The sequence below is a fragment of the Hippopotamus amphibius genome, chromosome 4 (genome assembly GCF_030028045.1).
Source record: "Hippopotamus amphibius kiboko isolate mHipAmp2 chromosome 4, mHipAmp2.hap2, whole genome shotgun sequence".
NCBI classification, from domain to species: Eukaryota; Metazoa; Chordata; class Mammalia; order Artiodactyla; family Hippopotamidae; genus Hippopotamus; species Hippopotamus amphibius.
The window spans coordinates 133,104,563-133,123,895 of record NC_080189.1 but is presented as its reverse complement, the minus strand read 5'-3'; the positions used below and the strand labels follow the sequence as shown (position 1 = coordinate 133,123,895).

Below are 19,333 nucleotides of genomic sequence, written 5' to 3'. Positions count from 1 at the left end.
AATACTTTCTGCCACCACATGCAAGCCTAGCTACTGGCTTCCATTGCCAAGCGTGGTCAGCCTAGCTCCTGCTGCCAGCCTGCCATGCATGTATCAGTAGTCTGTCCTCACAGCTACAAATACACTCTGCTGCTCCAACCCCTGCACAAGTGCTTTCAGCTGGCTGCTACCACTACACCCACCCACCCACGACTTCGTCTGCCCCCTGCCACCATCCTGGCTCCCACTACTGAGCATGTGTCTGCGGATGACCCCTACAGCAGAACAAGTGCACACAGCTGGCCTGGGCCTCTGCTGCCACACGCGTGCCTGCAGCCAGCCCCTGCTGCTGTGCATACGTTCATAGCCAGCCCTAGCCCCTGTCCAGCCAAGGACACGCACTGCTGGACCCAGAGTCACTGTCGAGGACCCCACCAGCCCTCACAGCCACTGATGACCTCAGCTGCTGCACCATTGGGTCCCTCCCCCAAACCTGGAGCTGCCATGCACCCCTGCACTCGATGTCCTGTGTACAACTACACCTGGTGCAGCAGTGTACTCTTGCACACCCTTCCACTGGCACCCATGCACCTACTCTTCAGACCTTCTTGCAGGTGAAGGTCTTTCTTTACGGAAGCCTCTTTATGAAAACTGGAAAGTGTGACTGCTTCTTTAAATGCACGGACACCAGCCAGTGCAAGGAAACAAGGAACACCAAAAATCAGGGAAACATGACACCACCAGAGGAACTCAATAAACTTCCAATAACCTACCCCAAAAGAAATGGAGATCCACAGAATGCCTTTAAAAATGCAAAATAATTGTCCTGAAGAAGCTCAGTGAGGTACAAGAAAACATAGACAAACAGTTGTAGGAAATCAGGAAAATAAGACAAGAACAAAATGAGAAGTTCAATGAAGAGATAGGAAGAATATAGAAGAACCAAATAAATTCTGGAGCTGAAGCATAAAATGCTTGAGCTAAGAAATGCAGTTCAGAGCTTCAATATCAGACACGATCAAGCGTAAGAGAGAATCAGTGAACTTGAAGACAGGTGACTTGAAGTTATCCAGTTGGAGCTTAAAAAAAAAAGGAAAGAAAAAGAACGAAAAAATCATACAGAATTTATGGGGCATTATTAAATAAACCAATATACTAATTGTAGGACTCTCTGAAGGAGGAGAGAGAGAAAGGGGAAGAGAGTTTATTTTAAAAAATAATAACTAAAAACTTTCTAAATCTGGGAAGGAAAATAGATATCCAGACTTAAGAAGCCATAGGACCCCAAATAGATTGAACATAAAGAGGTCTGCACCAAGAAACATTACAGTTAAACTGTCAGATGTCAAAGGCAAAGAGAGAATTTTGAAAGCAGCAAGAGAAAAATGAATCATCACATACAAGGGAACCCCCTTACTCTCCATAAGACGGTCAGTGAATTTCTCAACAGAAACCTTTCAGGCCAGGAGAGAGTGGAATGATATATTTCAAAGGAAAAAACCTTCCAGCCAAGAACACTATACCCTGTGAGGTATCCTTTAAAATGAAGAGATGATGTCTTTCCCAAATAAACAAAAAATGAAGAAGGGTATCACCACTAGACCTGCCTTACAAGAAATTCTAAAGGGAATTCTTCAAATGGAATCACAACATGCAAAACAGCAATATGAAAATATATAAAAATATAAATCTCACTGGTAAAGCTAAATATGTAGACAAATATAGAATAATATAACACTGTAATGGTGGTATGCAAATTACCTGTAACCATAATGTAAAAATTAAAATACAAGGGACTTCCTTGGTGGTCCAGCGGTTAAGACTCCATGCTACCAGTGCAGGGGGCCCGAGTCCGATCCCTGGTCAGGCAACTAGATCCCACATGCCTCAGCTAAAGAGCCTACATACCGCAGTGAAGATCCTGCACGTGGCAATAAAGATCCTGTGTGCTACAACTAAAAATGATAATAATAATAATAAAGATCCTGCATGCCACAACAAAGACCCTGCATGTGGCAACAAAGATCCCACATGCCACAGCTAAGACCTGGCACAGCCAAATAAATAAATAATTTAAAAAAATTAAAAGACAAAAGTGTCAAGAATTATTATAACCACAAAAATTAAATAACAGATTCACAATATAAAAAGTAAATTCTGACATCAAGAACTAGAGTTTTTGTATATAGTTGAACATAAGTTATCAAATTAAGGTAGTATAAATACAAGAAGACATATGTTTCATGGTGACCACAAAGAGAAAACTTCTGGTATATACACAAATAATAAAGAGGAAGGAATCAAACCAAGTAACTACCAAAAACAAAAAAAATCAAATAACAAAAGAAGGGAGGAAGAAAAGAATAAAAAGAACTGCAATGGGACTTCCCTGGTGGTGCAGTGGTTAAAAGTATGGATTGCCATATATACATTACTAATAAGAAAAAATATCGAATTGTACACTTTAAATATGTGCAGTTTATTGTCTGTCAATTGTATCTCAATAAAAGCTCTTAAAAAAAAGAATCCACCTGCCAATGCAGGGGACATGGGCTCAATCCCTGGTCTAGGAAGATCCCACACCAAAAAGAAAAAGAAGAAAAAAGAACTGCAAAACACACAGAAAACAATGAACAAAATGCAAGCAGTAAGTCAATAATGACTGTGAATAATTACTTTAAATGGATTAATATCCCCAATCAAGAGGCAAACAGTGGCTGAGTGACTAGAAAAAAAAGAAAACAGATCTAGTGATAGGCTGACTACAAGAGATGAATTTTTGATATAAAGATACATAAGTTAAAGAGAAAGAAAAAAGATATTACATAGAAATAGTGATCAAAAGAGAGCAGGGGTGGCTATACTTATATGAGACAAGATAAACTTTAAGTGAGAAATTGTCACTAGAGACAAAGAAGGTCATTATGTAATAATCAAGGGTCAACTCAACAAGAAGGTAGAACAGTTAAAATTATACATGGTCCCAGTAACAGAGCATCTAAATATATAAAACACATTGACAAATCAAAAGGGAAAAATTGACAGAAATACAATAATAGTGCAATCCTTACTTCCATCTCCAGAACTTTCTCTCCCCTGGGCACAATGGCAACTCTTAAGGAAAAACTGATTGCACCAGTTGCAAAAGGAGGGGCAGTGGTCCCAAACAATAAGATCACTGTAGTGGGTGTTGGACAAGTTGGTATGGCATGTGCCATCAGCATTCTGGGAAAGTCTCTGACTGATGAGCTTGCTCTTGTGGATGTTTTGGAAGATAGAGGAGAAATGATGGACCTGCAGCATGGGAGCTTATTCCTTCAGACACTGAAAACTGTGGCAGACAAAGATTACTCGTGACTGTCAATTCCAAGATCGTGGTGGTAACTGCAGGAGTTTGCCAGCAAGCGGGAGAGAGTCTTCTGAATCTGGTGCAGAGGAATGTTAATGTCCTCAAGTTCATCATCCCTCAGATCATCAAGTACAGTCCTGACTGTGTCATAATTGTGGATTCTAACCCAGTGGATATTCTTACATATGTTACCTGGAAACTAAGTGGATCACCCAAGCACTGTGTGATTGGGAGTGGGTGTAATATAGATTCTTCTAGATTTCGCTGTCTTATGGCTGAAAAACTTGGGATTCATCCCAGCAGCTGCCATGGATGGATTTTGGGAGAACATGGCAACTCAAGTGTGGCTGTGTGGAGTGGGTGAATGTGACAGGTGTTTCTCTCCAGGAACTGAATCCAGAAATGGAAACGGACAATGATAGTGAAAATTGGAGGGAAGTGCATAAGATGGTGGTTGAAAGTGCTTATGAAGTCATCAGGCTAAAAGGATACACCAGCTGGACTATTGGATTAAGTGTGGCTGATCTTACTGAATCTATGTTGAAAAATCTATCCAGGATTCACCCAGTGTCAACAATGGTGAAGGGGATGTATGGCATTGAGAATGAAGTCTTCCTGAGCCTTCCATGTATCCTGAATGCTTGGGGGTTAACCAGTGTTATCAACCAGAAGCTGAAGGATAATGAGGTTACCCAACTCAAGAAAAGTGCAGACACCCTGTGGGACATCCAGAAGGACCTAAAGGACCTGTGACTTCTGGCTGCTAGACTGTAGAAACTTTAAATTACAGTGTTATTAACCACAAGCCTTTAGTTTTCATCCATGTACCTGGAGCACAGTTTGCTTTTATCTTCCTAAGTGTGTGAATCTGGGCTCCCAGAATCAAAGCCCAAGCTTGGCTTAATGCTTGCAAAATGAATCCTTCAGCAAATAAAATTAACTAGTGTAGTGTGAAAAAAAAATACAATAATAGTTGCAGACTTCAATATCCCACTTTCAGTAATGGATGAAACATCTGGCAGAAAATCAATAAGGAAACAGCTGACTTGAACAACACTATAGACTAAGAGGACCTAACAGACATATACAAAGCTTTCCACCAAACAGTAGCAGAATGTACATTCTTCTCAAGTGCACATGGAACATTCTCCAGGATGGATTACTGTTAGGTCATAAGATACATCTTAACAAATTTGAGAGGAGTGAAATAGCAAGTATCTTCTCAGACCATAGTGGAATGAAACTAGAAATCAGTGACAGAAAGAAAACAGGAAAGTTCACAAACAAGTGAAAGCTAAGCAACACACTCTTGAACAATCATAAAGTGAAAGAGGAAATCAAAAGGGAATTTTAAAAATACCTTGAGGCAAAAGCAAATGGAATACAATTTATCAAAGTTTATGGGATGCAGCAAAAGTAATACCAAGAAAAAAGTTTATAGTGATAAATGCCTAAATTAAAATAAGAAGAGAGATCTCAGGTAAACAGTCTACCTTCACAACTCAAGGACCTAGATAAAGAACAGTCTACACCCCAAATTAGTGGAAGGAATGAAATAATAAATATTAGAGTGGAGATAAATGAAGTAGAGAGTATAAAAACATTACCCAAAAAATTTGATGAAAGTAAGAGTTGTTTTTTTGAAAAGGTAAACAAAATTGACACATCCTTAGCTAGTTGAAGGAAAGAAAAGAAAATATTCAAATAAAATCATAAATGAAAGAGGAGACATTACAGAGAAATAAAAAGAATCATAAGAGACTGTTAGAAACAATTATATGCCAACAGTTGGATAACCTAGAAGAAATCAGTAAATTCATAGACATACAACCTACCAAAACTGAATCAAGAAGAAATAGAAAGCTTGAACAGACCAATAAAAAAGAGATTGAATCAGTAATAACCTGCCAACAAAGAAAAACTGTGGTCCAGGTGGCTTCACAGAGCACATTCTACCAAGCATTCAAAGAAAAACTCGTAGCAATGCTTCTTAAACTGTACCCAAAAAATACGAGTAGGGAGAATGCTCCTAAACTCATTTTACAAGGCCAGCATCACCCTGATTCCAAAGCCAGTCAAAGACAACACAAGAAAAGAAAACTACAGGCCAGTATCTCTGATAATCATAGATGCAAAGTCCTCAAGATACTAACAGATTGTATTCAACAGCACATTAAAAGGATCATACACCATGACTGAGTAAGATATATCCTTGGGATACAAGGATTATTCAACATATGAAAGTTGGTCAGTGTGGTGCACCACATGAGTAAAAGGAAAGGCACAAACCACATGATCATTTCAATAGATGCAGAAGAAGAATTTGACAAAACTCAAATCCTCTTATGATTAAAAACTCAACAAAAAAAGGTATAGAAGGAACGTACTTCAACACAACAAAGGCTATATATGAAAAAAAAAAAAAAAGAACATCATAATCAATGGGGAAGAAAGGATTTCCTCCAAGAGCGAGAACAATATAGCTAACAATATAGTAATAGAAGTTCTAACCAAAATATTCAGGCAAGAAAAATAAATAAAAGGCATCCAAAGCAGAAGAGAAGAAATAAAATTACCTGCTGGCAAGGACATGACATGTAGAAAACCCTAAAGGCTCCAAAAAAAGTCCTGTTAAAACTTAATACATTCGGCAAAGTTGCAGGATGCAAAATCAACATTGAAAGAATTGTTTGCATTTCTGTACACTAACAACAAACTATCTGAAAAAGAAACTAGCAAAAAAATCCCATTCACATTAGCTAAGCAAAGAATAAAATACTTAGGTATTAACCTAACCAAAGTGGTTAAAGATGTACACTAAAAATTATAAAGCATAGATGAAGGAAATTTTAAAATGTGCAAATAAATAGACATCCAACATTCATGGACTGGAAAAATTAATATTGTTAAAATGTTTATACTACCCAAAGTGATCTACAGATTTAATGTAATCTCTATCAAAATCCCAGTGATTTTGTTTTTATACAAATAGAAAAAACAATCCCAAAATTCATATAAAACCACAAATGACTTCAAATAGCCAAAGCAATCTCAAACAAGAACAAAGCTGGAGGCATCAGAGGGACTGACTTCAAGTTACATTACAAAATTTGTAATCAAAATAGTATGAGACTGGCATAAAAACAGACATACAGACCAATGGAACAGAATAGAGAACCCAGAAATACACCTATGCATTTACAGTCAGCTGATCTTTGATAAAGTTTCCAAGAACACACAACAGGGAAATGATAGTGTCTTCCACAAGTGGTACTGGGAAAACTGGATATCTACATGCCAGAGAATTAAATTGGACTCCTATCTTACACCATTCACAAAAACCAACTCAAAATGGATTAAAACTTAAATTTAAGGCCTGAAACTATAAAGCTCCTAGTAGAAATATAGAAGAAATGCTTGTTTACATTATTCTTGGCAGTAATTATTTTGGCTATAACACCAAAAGCAAAAAATAGACAAGGGGAATTACATCAAACTAAAAAGCTTCTGCACAGCAAAGGAAAAATTCCTTATTAATTTTCTGCTGGATGTTCTATCCATTATTGGAAGTGGGAAAATAGTGAACAAAATGAAAAGGCATACTACAGAATGGGAAAAATATTTGCAAACCACATATGCAGTATAGAGTTATTATTCAGAATATATGGGGAATTCATACAACTCGATACCAAAAATACAGATAACCCAATTTAAAAAGATACTTTTCAAAAGAAGTAACGCATACAACTGAGATGAAAAGATGCTCATCATCAGGGAAATGCAGGTCGGAACCAAGAGACACCACTTGACACTTGTCAAGATGGCAGTTATCGCAAAGAGAAGAGATAAGTGTTGGCGAGGATGTAGGGAAAAGGGAACCTCTTATGCACTTTTGTGGAAACATAAATTGGTACAACTACTACAAGCAATTGCCATACTCTTTTCCAAACATTTGAAAATAGAACTATCATGTAATCTAGCAATCGCGCTTCTGGATATATACCCAAAGGAAATGAAATCAGGATCTTGAAGATATCACATACATTCCCATATCAAGCACAGCATTAGTCACAGTAGCTGAGATATGGAAACAACCTAAATTCTTTCAACAGATAAATGGATACAGAAAATGTGATATATACACACATATTACACTTATATATGTGGAATGTTTATATATATATGGAATATTATAAATATGTACATATGTGGAATATTATATATAATTGGAATATATAAATGAAATATTACATATATATGGAATATTATTCAGACTTTAAAAATAAGGAAATCTCATATACCAGGTCCTGGATACAAAGGCAGCTGTGAATGGATAGTATTTCTCCATTTTTAAAGTATGTTGTCACTTTGGTGCCTGTATTCATATTCAAAGAGACTCCTGTTAGAATTCCTGCATTCTAGGAAACTGCAATGTAATGTGAAACAAAGTGCTCTAGTAGAGGCTTGTAAACAGCCGGCGGGGGGGGGGTGAGGAGAGTTGGGCTGAGATAGTCAGGACAGTGATCCAGCTGCATTGCTGAGAATGAGCAGTCCATGTGGAGGCAGAGAATTTTCACAGTTTTAGTTTCTGTGGCTAGGAGATAAGAGGAGAAAGTTTGGAGTGGGAATGGAGACAGTAGCATGAGCTCAAATGGGCTGCGAGGGCAGGATTCCACTTGAGACCATCCTGCCAGAGGGAAGACTTGTGAGGAATCGGGAAGGAGGCCAAGGAGAATGGGGGAAAGTGGTAGTGTTTCTCTTCACTTAGAGATTTTTATCCTGTAGGCAATGAGGGGCTAATCCAGACCGAGTAGAGAAATGAGACAAATGTGCTGTAGCAATTTCAAGCAGCTGTATTTTATAGGAGAAATTAGAGTGCCTATATGGCTGAAAACCAGTTTTATTCAACAAAACAAAGTGTTGAGGGTTCTGATTCACATGGGAGTAAAAGATATATGAGAGGATTAACAGAATTGAATCTTTTTAAAAAAAAGGCTGGCGTTTGAAGTTGGGAAGAGAAGGTGTTTTACTTTTCCACGTGGGCTGTGGGTGGGAAGAGTGCGTAAAATGGTGAGACTGAGGCATGGGATTAGCATCCCATCCACACCTGACTGAAGCTTGAGTTTGGACCTGTGACTGACAGGGGTGGGGAGGGAGGGCCCTAAGGAGAACTCTGGGAGATGATTACACCTGGGGTGCAAAGAATGAAACAAAGCAGGTAAATGAAGAATGGGATGCATAAAAAAGAAAAAAAAAAAAAGAAATCTCACATCTATGTGGAATCTAAAATCATCAAACTCACAGAAGCAGAGAGTAGAATGGTGTTTGCCAGGAGCTGGGAGTAGGTGGAAATGGGGTGATGGAGGTCTGAGGGCACAAAGTTTAAGTTATGCAAGATGAATAAGTTCTAGGGATCTAATGTACACTATGGGGATGGTAGTTAACAGTACTGTGTTGCATACTTGAAATTCTCATTGAAGTTGGATCTTAAATGTCACCACACACAGGCACAAAACTGTAACCCTGTAGAGGTGACAGATATGTTCATTTACATATATCAAAACATCAAGTTGTACAACTTAAATATATATAACTTTTATATGTCAAAGACATCTCAAAGTTGTTAAAATATAAAAACAAATTCAAGGACAAATATTCAAAAAAATATTAAGTGTATTTTTTACTCTCAGATGATGACGTGGCAACATATATTTTCTAGTCTTACTATAAGCTTAGAGTTACCTATGTGATGGTAACACACCAGTCTGCTTAAAATGGAAAGCAGGAAATTAAAAATGTTGAATTTGAATTCTCAATGAACTCTTTAGTCATTTTTCCTAGAGGATATTGAATCAAATTTTAAAATATATTATTTGACTAAAGATTCAAAGTCCCTTATAAACTAGGAGATATTACATGTGTACCCAAATTTTATTTTTAGAACACCAGAAACACAGGAGTATGTAGAAAGAATGAACTCAGTTACATATTTTATAGTTAATCCAAGGACTCAGCAACACAGGCACATACTTGGCCAAATAACATGGTTCTGGGAAGCAAATATAATTTCTTGATTGTACCATAACAGCCTAGAAATTTCTATTTGTGTCATTACTCTGATTAATGAAACCAGGTCCAGGGTAAACATTTGGGCTGTTAGAAAATTTACAAAACCATTATTGTCCAATTCGGCAGCCGCTCCCCTGGCCCTGGCTCTCATCTTTTTACACCTGGTTTACTGTGTCTTCCGTGCTGGAATCCATACCACAGTCTCACCCTGCTCAAATATTGATACATTCAGTTCACTTGTTCCATATACTTTTGAGATCCTACCATGCGCCGTGCATTTACTTAAGCAGTGTTTTTATATCTTCCATTCCCAAATTAGGAGATTTAATAGTCCTTAATTGGCTACCAAATCAAAACGAAACTCAACCTAGAATTTAAAGTTTTCCGAGTCTCACTTAGTCTTGCTCTTCAGCACAAGTCTCTCATGGTAACGTTTCCCCTTCTCAGCACAATATGTGTCTGTTTCCACTTCTAGGTGCCTCTTCCTTCCTCTTCAAAGACATAATCCCCCTTCCTTGCAGTGTTTAAAAACACAGCCAGAAGTACCTGGTGAGATTTGAGGTTTAGGTTAGGTTTAGCCTTCTATTCTGGATCCTGAAAGCAGTGTCAGGAAATTGACTATTCTAATTAATGAGTGGGAATCACATTTTAATCATAGGCGAGCAGTGCTCAGCACACTACAGTCAGATTCACACCGTTAACAAGATATACTGTACTGCAGTGTCTTTAATGCTGCTTTGATGATATAGAAGGTGTTTCACTTAGAAATTTAGATTTATAGGAATACTGATTAATACAAATTTCTAGTTTTTACCATCTGTTTCATATTTGCTGGTAGTTTGTTTATTTGAAGCTATTGTAAATATTTTATGTTTCATATTTTCAACCAGGCAGTATCTCTGTTTCCCACTTGAACACTTAACATGGTACATTGTGCAAATAGGTTTTCATAAAACACTTGATTCATTCTGTCAAACGAATTGTTTTTCTTGAGCACCTACTATGTACCAAGACATAGGAATTTAGTACTGGAGCTACGAAAAGACAGTCTGTGCTCTTACCTGTGGATACGTAAGCTAGTGGAAGACACAGATGGACAGACAACCCTAATGCAGTGAAAGTTCTCTGATGGAGGGAAATACACAGTGGTGTGTGGCATCTGGGCAGGGCTGGGGTACCCAGCAAGCTTTTCCAGTAGAAGCAGTGTCAGCACCAGGGAGAGAAGGAAGACGTTTTAGTCCCTGAGAATCTCCTTCAGACCCCAAAACGATACCAACTGAACCTGATCATCAAAGTACTTTGTGTTTTGTTTTACAGAACATCTGTAAGACAAGTCTCCAGCATTCTCTCCCTCCAGAGGGTTGCCCCTAAACCTCCCCGTGTAGAAATCCTGGAGCCCCTCTGAGAGGAAGGGCTGGCTAAGCGGAGGCAAGTGAGGTCATCCTGCAGGACAGAGGAACAGGAGCGTTCCTGGGGAGGGAGCACGGTGAACAGAGAGCAAGGCCTTGGGGAGGTAGGTCTCGGAGGCCAGAGCCTAAATGTGATGGGGGGAGTCTGTGAAGGGGGTGGTCCTGACAGGGGCTGGGTTGTGAAGGGCTTTGTGGGGGGAGAGGGGATGAGAGCTGGGAGTCTATTGGGAGAGCGGGGCGGGGGGGGAGAGTCACTGACAGGTTTTAAGCTAAAGAGTAATGACGTGATCCTATTTAATTATCAGCGTTGTTCTAAGCCCAGTTTATATTCTTTATTTTTCATACTTTTTACTAATCAGATGTTTTAAATGTTATTCTGTACCTTCTTACTCTTAACAATGTTCTTTCTTTAAAAAAAAGCATTTTGGATTCCTTAAATTGGTGATTTAAAACCGTTTTTTGTTTCCTAGCAGTGAAATTCTTAAAAATTCCAGCTCAGTATTTTATAGAAAGGTAGAATGAGAATCCCTCTGGTTTCACTGTGGTGGTTTCATCCTCGTTCTGCTGTGTCTGGTGGGGCGGCAGGGATGACGGGTACTGTCTTGACTGCTCACCTCTGCCCCACACCGGTGTTTGGAGTCGCCTTCTCCAGTGACGTCATGGTACCAGGCAGGGCTCTGGGCCTCTGACTGGTGGTGGCAGTAGCCTTTGTGATTTGTGGCTGGTAGTCTTCTAGGCCTTGACTCTTATGTACTCAACAAAATGTGTACTAAATATGCTTAGGACTGGTGATACTTCCTAAGCAAAACAGACACAAAACCTGACCTAAAGGAGCGTCCAGTGTCGTGGAGGGAATCACACAAGCTGTATGATAACTGATGTGTAAAAGAGGGGATTTATACTGGGAGCACTTCAAAGAAGTGACATTTAAGTAGAGACTTAAGCCAGGATCTGAAGGATGAGAAGGAGGTGGGCAGAGGCACAAGGTTCCGGGCAGGGGTGTAGCATGACTGGGTGGTCTGAGGTGATGACAAAGGAGGAAGCTGGAGCGGGGGGCGGAGTCCAGATGATGGAAAGGCATGCTGAGGACTTGGGCTTCTGTCCTCTGTGATGAGGAGCCATTACAAGGTTTTGAGCAGGGGAATGAAACGAGATGATCTGTCTGAGAAAGGTTGCTCTGGGTGATGTGTGGAAACTGGCTGGGAGAAGAGCGAGGATGAACACAGAGACATCAGATGGGAGTCTTATGCCAGCATCAGGCACAGGGCAGATGTGTGTGGACTTGCTGCACAATGACTAGGTCACTGTCTGTTGTAACATCTCAAATTATTCATACTTTGACCATGAGTTGAATTGAATATTTTTAAGGAGTTGCAAAGAGTGGTGCTGATTTGTACTAATTTGTATAATTGATACTTATAAAACTTGGTATTTTGACATGCTTCTTCATCTTGGCCAGTGTGAAAGTCATTCATTCATTCAACAAATATTTGAGTGTTTAAAATGTGCCAGGTTCTGACCGGGACCTGACTATACAGAATTGTGAATAAGACGGTCACAAAATCTGCCATCAGGTGACTTCCGGTCTGCTGACCAGAGCCCAGCAAAGCGAGCAGTAGATTGGCCTTGTGCCTGTCAAATGATGTGATGTGGAGCTAGCCTGGCTGTCCCAACCTCAGGACCTGGAATATTCTGGATGAACCAGGAGACCCTCTTGGTTCTAATCTGTACCACTGCTTTCTACTTGGATTATCTTTGCTGAAAATACAGCCCCTCCTAAGTCCTCCCCTGTGTCAGGGACCTGACGACCTTAAGACTGAATCCAGTTCTCCTTCATTCTTAGAAAAGCTGGGACCCTGCATAATGGATTACCCTTCCACTGCTGCATAAATTACCACCAATTTCGTGGCTGAAACAGCACATATTTATTATCTCACAGTTTCTGTGGGTCAGGAGTCCAGGCACAGCCTCACTGGGCCCTGCGTGTGATGCTGCAGTGAAAGGTCTCAGCCAGGCCATGTTCCCACGTGGAGTTCAGGGTCATCTTCCAAGCTCTGTCAGATGATTGACAGAATTCCTTTCCTTGCACTTGAAGGAAGGATACTCCTTTCCATGGGCAGTTAAAACATGGCTTTTTGCTTCTTCAAGAGAGAAGCAGAAGAGAGAAAGTCTCAGCTGCTTTGAATTTCTGAGCTCAGGGGAGGCCTAAGCCCTGTTTTAAAGGTTTCATCTGATTAAGTCAGGCCCACTCAGGATAATCTCTTTCGGTAAACACAGGGTCAGCTGATGGGAGACCTTCATTATACCGGCAAAAGCCCTTCACATTCATCATGTAACTTCATATTATAATGGGAGTGACAGCTCCATGTACACTCACGCGGCGGGGATTATACAGGGGAGTCCCTCACAGATTCCTGTCTGCCTCACTTGCGCCTCTGTGAATTTCTCCCATCTCTCAGCCTCCCACAAGGCATGGTCGTCTTAGTCTTTCCACGTCTTTGATGGTTCCTTCTCCATTCTCTTTTGTCCATCCCATACATGTTCACGTTCTCCAGAACGCCCTGTTAGCCAGCCCGCCTGTTTCTTTTTTTTTTATATATAAATTTATTTATTTATTTATTTTACTGGCTGTGTTGGGTCTTTTTTGCTGTGCACGGGCTTTCTTTTAGTTGCAGTGAGTGGGGGCTACTCTTCGTTGTGGTGCGCGGGCTCCTCATTGCCGTGGCTTCTCTTGTTGCGGAGCATGGGCTCTAGGCTTCAGTAGTTGCAGCACATGGGCTCAATAGTTGTGGCTCACGGGCTCCAAAGCGCAGGCTCCGTAGTTGTGGTGCATGGGCTTAGTTGCTCCGCAGCATGTGGGATCTTCCTGGAGCAGGGATTGAACCCTTTTCCCCAGCATTGGCAGGTGGGTTCTTAACCACTGCGCCACCGAGGAAGCCCCAGCCAGCCTGTTTCTTAACCCTGTATCTATTGTGTTCCACTGGGTGAGGACCATTTTCCTTCTCCTAAAAACAAAACTATGAGCAGGTTCTTTTTCTCCCAGTCACCTGCTGAAGAACACAGACTTACCAGATAATGAATAATTCTATTCTGTTCTGCTACTTCCTGCCGTTCTTGGATTCATTTGGGAGGAAAGGGGAGATCCCTGACTTACCGTGGTTGGTTACAGCTGCAGCCACTCAAGGTGGGAGTAAGCTGTGCGTGGATGGTGGCAAGATCCCCAAGGATGGTTGGGAAAACTCGACCAGCTCAGGGGCTAGGCAGTTGCATCAGAAGGTCTAGAAGATGTAGCTATGGAGGAATATTAACCTGGAGTGCCCGGGTACCTTCAAAGAGTGCAGGTACGCTCGTGGCTTTTATTGAGAGGAGCCAGACAGGAGTGGGTTGGCGCAACTGTGCGCAACCGTGTGCTATCATTAACCCACCGATGATTTCAAATTCTATTGCTAAAAACAAATACATTCTTACACTTTAAGTGTAGCATTTGCACCTGAATTCAGCCTCTGTCCTCTAGCAAAATTGAGTGTCCTGCATATAACTTAAGGCCTTCTGTCTTCTGCAATTTCCTTAATTTAGGAAGGGCTTGGTGGAATTTGTCTGGAAGAATCAGTTTGTTTTTCCTTTTTCTGAAATGACCTTCATCTCCCTTTTCCATTAAGAACCAGCTTAGGAAAAAAAGCTTAGACAGTATCTCCTTGCTAAAGCATTTTCATTTCTAGAAACCTACCCCAGTGTCCATCCTTGAGAAAGGTAATCCTTCTTTTTCTCTCTTCGTTCTCTACCGGATTGTACATGTTAATGTATTATAACATTTATTTAATACATTTGTCTACCCTACTAGTGAGATCCTTGGTGGTATAAATTGGTTTATTCATTTTCTTAACTATAGTGTCTGACCTATGACAAATGCTCAATAAATATTTTGAGTAAATGAATGAATCAGTCATTGCCCCAACCCAAGTCACAGTATTTCTACCCGTATGACTTCAAGTGACCATATCTGATTCTCTCAGATACAGACACTGACCCTGATAAACCTATTTTTACTTTGCTCCATGGGAATATATTTGAACTACATACTAGCCATCCTTTCTGTAGCTAGTTTGGTTACTCTAACCTGGAGTTCTCTGCTTTTTTTCCCTCCCCCTGCCCGCTACTGACCAGCATGTTTTAAAATCATAAGACCAGTCTTCCGAAAAGATGTTATGGCTGTGGCAAAGTCTTTTTGTCTTGAAGGCCTATAAGTCACTCCAGAAAGTATAGGAAAACCAAAGTGCTTGGTATAGGGTGAAGCACTAGCCAGGGGTCTTCATTATGTGAAGAATCACATTTGAGTGAACTGCTAAAGATATGAAATTGAAGAATAGGAACTGTAATGCCAGCATCCTTAGGTTTGGAGTATAGATGAAAGATTATCTTTGGAAATCCCCATATTTTGAAATATACGCTATATTTTTAAGCTTGTAAATGCAGAATAATTTTAAGGTTGTATACTATTTGGACTACTAAAGAACCTAATTTTATATTCATACTTAACAGAGAGATACATCAGAGTATCTTTAGATTATTGTCTCTACTGAAGATCCTTCTGAACTGTTGAAAAGCAGAATTAAAGATGGCGCAGTAACATCATTAGAAATATGGCCTTGGGAGAACATCACCTCCATATCAGGAGTGTGTTTTTTAATGTGAAAATTAATTCTGTCAGATACTGATGACTGTGGCATGGGAGGATAGAATGAAGAGAATTTGTTATGGGTGACAGTGCTGAGTTAATTTCAGAAAGCTCCATGTAGCTCTTCCTCTGGAATATGGGTGGAAAGCAGTCTACCAGTTTCCTCTGTGGTCAGCCACTTTCTCTTGGTACTTACCTTGTCAGAAGGTATCTGACTAACTACAATTAACTAAAAGTTTTTGTTTAAAAATGAATCTATTTTGGCTGGAAAACAGAGTCCAGGAAGTGAATGACTTTTTATTATGCAAGAAATAATGTTTTTAAGCTAACGGTTCTAAAACCAGGTGAAGGAAAGGAATGATTCAGTAGAAACTGGGACACGCGTGTAGTTTTTTTAAGATTGTAAAATGTTAATATGCATACTTTTCTAACTTCTTTCTTATTTTCAGATCATTCTGATAACCAGAGTTTATGCAGTAGGTATGTTCCAAAAAAGGTGGTGGTGCTGCATAATGTAAATGCACAAGGGTCAGTGTTCAGGAACTAAGTAATCACAAACCTCTAATTTATCTCTTTCTAAAATGTAATTTTTAGGGAAATGCAAGTCAAAGCCACAATGAGGTTTCACCTCACACCGGTCAGAATGGCCATCATTACAAAATCTGGAAACAGCAAATGTTGGAGAGGGTGTGGAGAAAAGGGAACTCTCCTGCACTGTTGGTGGGACTGTAAGTTGGTGCAGCCACTATGGAAAACAATTTGGAGGTTCCTTAAAAAACTACAAATAGAACTATCATATCATCCAGTAATCCCACTCCTGGGCATATACCCAAAGAAAACCATAATCCCAAAAGAAACTTGTACCATAATGTTTATTGCAGCACTATTTACAATAGCCAGCATATGGAAGCAACCTAAATGCCCATCAACAAATGAATGGATACAGAAGATGTGGCATATATATACAATGGAATATTAGTCAGCTATAAAAAGGGATGAGATGGAGCTATATGTGATGAGGTGGATAGACCTAGAGTCTGTCATACAGAGTGAAGTAAGTCAGAAAGAGAAAGACAAATATTGTATGCTAACTCACATATACGAAATCTAAGAATGGTACTGATGAACTCAGGGACAAGCAAGAACAAGGACACAGATGCAGAGAATGGACTGGAGAACTCGAGGTTTGGGCGGGGCGGGGGGTGATAGGGGAAGCTGAGACGAAGTGAGAGAGTAGCATAGACATATATATACTACCCACTGTAAAATAGATAGCCAGTGGGAAGTTGCTGTATAACAAAGGGAGTTCAACTCGAGGATGGATGATGCCTTAGAGGACTGGAACGTGGAGGGTGGGGGGGAGTCGAGGGAGGGAGGGAATACGGGGATATGTGTATAAAAACAGATGATTGAACTTGGTGTAACCCCCGAAAAATAATAAATAAATAATTTTTTTTTAAAATGTAGTTTTTATCTATAAGCAGGCACACTTTTAGGAAGAAATGGAAAAATGGGGGAAAGTTGTTCATCCAGAAAACTTTAGGACTTTTAGTCAGAAACTTCATGGAAAATCTTAAAATAGTCAAAGGGAAATCTGATTGTATTAATAGTTACTTGGAATCAAATGTTCTTTGGGCCCAGTCTTTTGATTCTGTTAGTCTTTAAAGTTCTTAAATGAGGGGTTTTAGTAATGTACTCCTCTCATTTCAGCAGGTGCTGTGATGGTGGAGAACCACTCTGGAATGATGGGGATGCTTTAGATTTTTCTGAGCAATTCTCTAATGGCCAGTTGTTATAAAGGACACTTGCTACAAAGCCAAATTGTTACTTTTTTTTTTTCTTGTTTCTGTTGTCTTTCTTTTAATTATTGGTTTCAGCTTATTTTTTTAGATCCTTGCCTTCTAAGTAGAACTCTATTTCCTTATTCTCAATTTTAATTTTCTTTCTGAAAAGTATTCTGCCACTCTGTTAAAATATTTTATACCTTCTTCTCTGACACATGTTTAGATAAATTCACATTGAAGAAATACATCCAGGTTATCAGATGTGTGGAGTAATTAATAGCCAACAGCATCATCAGTGGAACTATACATTTTCCTTGTAGACTTTTCATCATAAATTTGCATAGTATTGTTTCAGGTAGGTCAACAAATTGATTATTATATTTTACTTTTATTATACCATGAATAATTCGTGAGATCTCAATAATGAAATTTGTTGGGGAGGGTTTTCTTTTAAGATGCTGGGTTTAAATGGTGCTGCAACTTAGCTATTCCACTGAATCTACACAGAGCACACACTTGACATGGTTAACGAAAGGTGTGGTTAGCTCTCTCTGGATTGAACATTAGGCAATACAAAGTTATGTGGTGCATAAGGATTTGAGTTCCTTATGTGCAAGAATATTTACTACCTTCTTTGTTTCATTTCAGAATGACCTTATTTTAAAATGTATGAGGCTATTTATAATCGACTGTGTGGCAGTGATTAAAGAGGTGTGAATAATAGGTTATTGGAACTTGACAGCTCCTGGTTTGCTAAGCTCGTGTTAGAAAGTTTATGCTGCTCACGTGGGCTTTATTTTTCCAAGGTGGGAATTTCTTTTTTGACATCGGGTTATTGGCATAATATATTCCATAGGTTTTTCTCTTTAAAGTGGTTTACCAAATCATAGTATTTTATTGATTTATTTTATGTTTTTAACCTTCAGCCTATGAATCAACATTTTATGCATCATAACAATAACCTTAGTGTAGGTTATCAATCACACAGTCAGTGCAGACAGAGGGCTGTGCCTTAGGCGCAGCATTGGCTTTCCTGTACGATAAATGCAACCTGAAGCCTTCCTGTACGATAAATGCAACCAAAGTTTCATTTTTTCAAATGGGAAAAAAACCTTATATTACAGAAAACTTGAAAGCATTTGGAAGGCTGATATTCAGCAGGAGGAATGTCAGTACCCCTGAGGAAATTTGGATAGCACAGTATATCCAAAAAAGAAGGGTTGTGTACCTGGTGTTTCAGTAACCTTTATAACTGTAAATACAGAGACCAGAAAACATGAATTTGAATTAATCAAATTTAGGCAGACCATATTTTTATTTAAGAATAAAAGGAAATGTAGGAAAAAGTATTTTAAAATTTTGAATAATTTTTGAGTAGTTTCGAGTAAGCCAGTAATTAATTGAACGATTTTCCCACTGTCATCCCGGACTCAGAGCACTTTGTTATTTGGTAACGCTGGGGTGCATTCAAGCCTGAGCACTAAGATGTATTTTAATGGTGCGACTCAGTGATCCCTACCAGCCAGGAGGTGAGGTTTCTACAAGGAATGAGGTCGACAAAAGTATAGCAGGGACAGTCAGACCTCAAAGAAAACAAAGTTTAGGGAAATCATAAGAAAAATTACCATGTATGTATTCCTTAATAAACCTGAGAAATTCTTTAATCTAAAAAAAATCCAAAAACTCCCACATTTCTCAGCATGACAGCCTTCCTCCACTAAATAACTCTCTACTTGACCCCCTTTCCTTAGTTGTGGTCTGTAGCATCAGTCTCCCACAAATTTTGAATTAGGTAAATTGTGCCCATTTTAAAGTTTTTAAACTCTCTGGCTTGAAGCTTAGTTTTTCACTTGATTTTTCCCTTGTTCCATTTTTGCAAATCTGAAAAGTTATTGTGTAACAGCTTGCATTTTGGTGACACTTAAGAATGTATTTTTCTAGAGCTGAACATCTACCTCATATATTGAGGAATTGGAATACAAATGTTTACCAAAAGATGGAATAATTGTTTGCAGGTATCAAACAGAGTTGTAGATGCATGCATGTAAATAGCACAGAGGTTTTGTGA

At 39.3% G+C, this 19,333-nt stretch overlaps 1 protein-coding gene and 1 pseudogene across 4 annotated transcripts in view; both read left to right on the top strand.

Annotated features, from left to right (window-relative positions):
* Positions 1–19,333, top strand: part of ZEB1 (zinc finger E-box binding homeobox 1) — a 199,725-nt gene that overhangs the window by 89,480 nt on the left and 90,912 nt on the right. The gene's annotated exons all lie outside the window — the stretch shown is intronic.
* Positions 352–7,185, top strand: LOC130851262 (L-lactate dehydrogenase B chain-like; annotated as a pseudogene).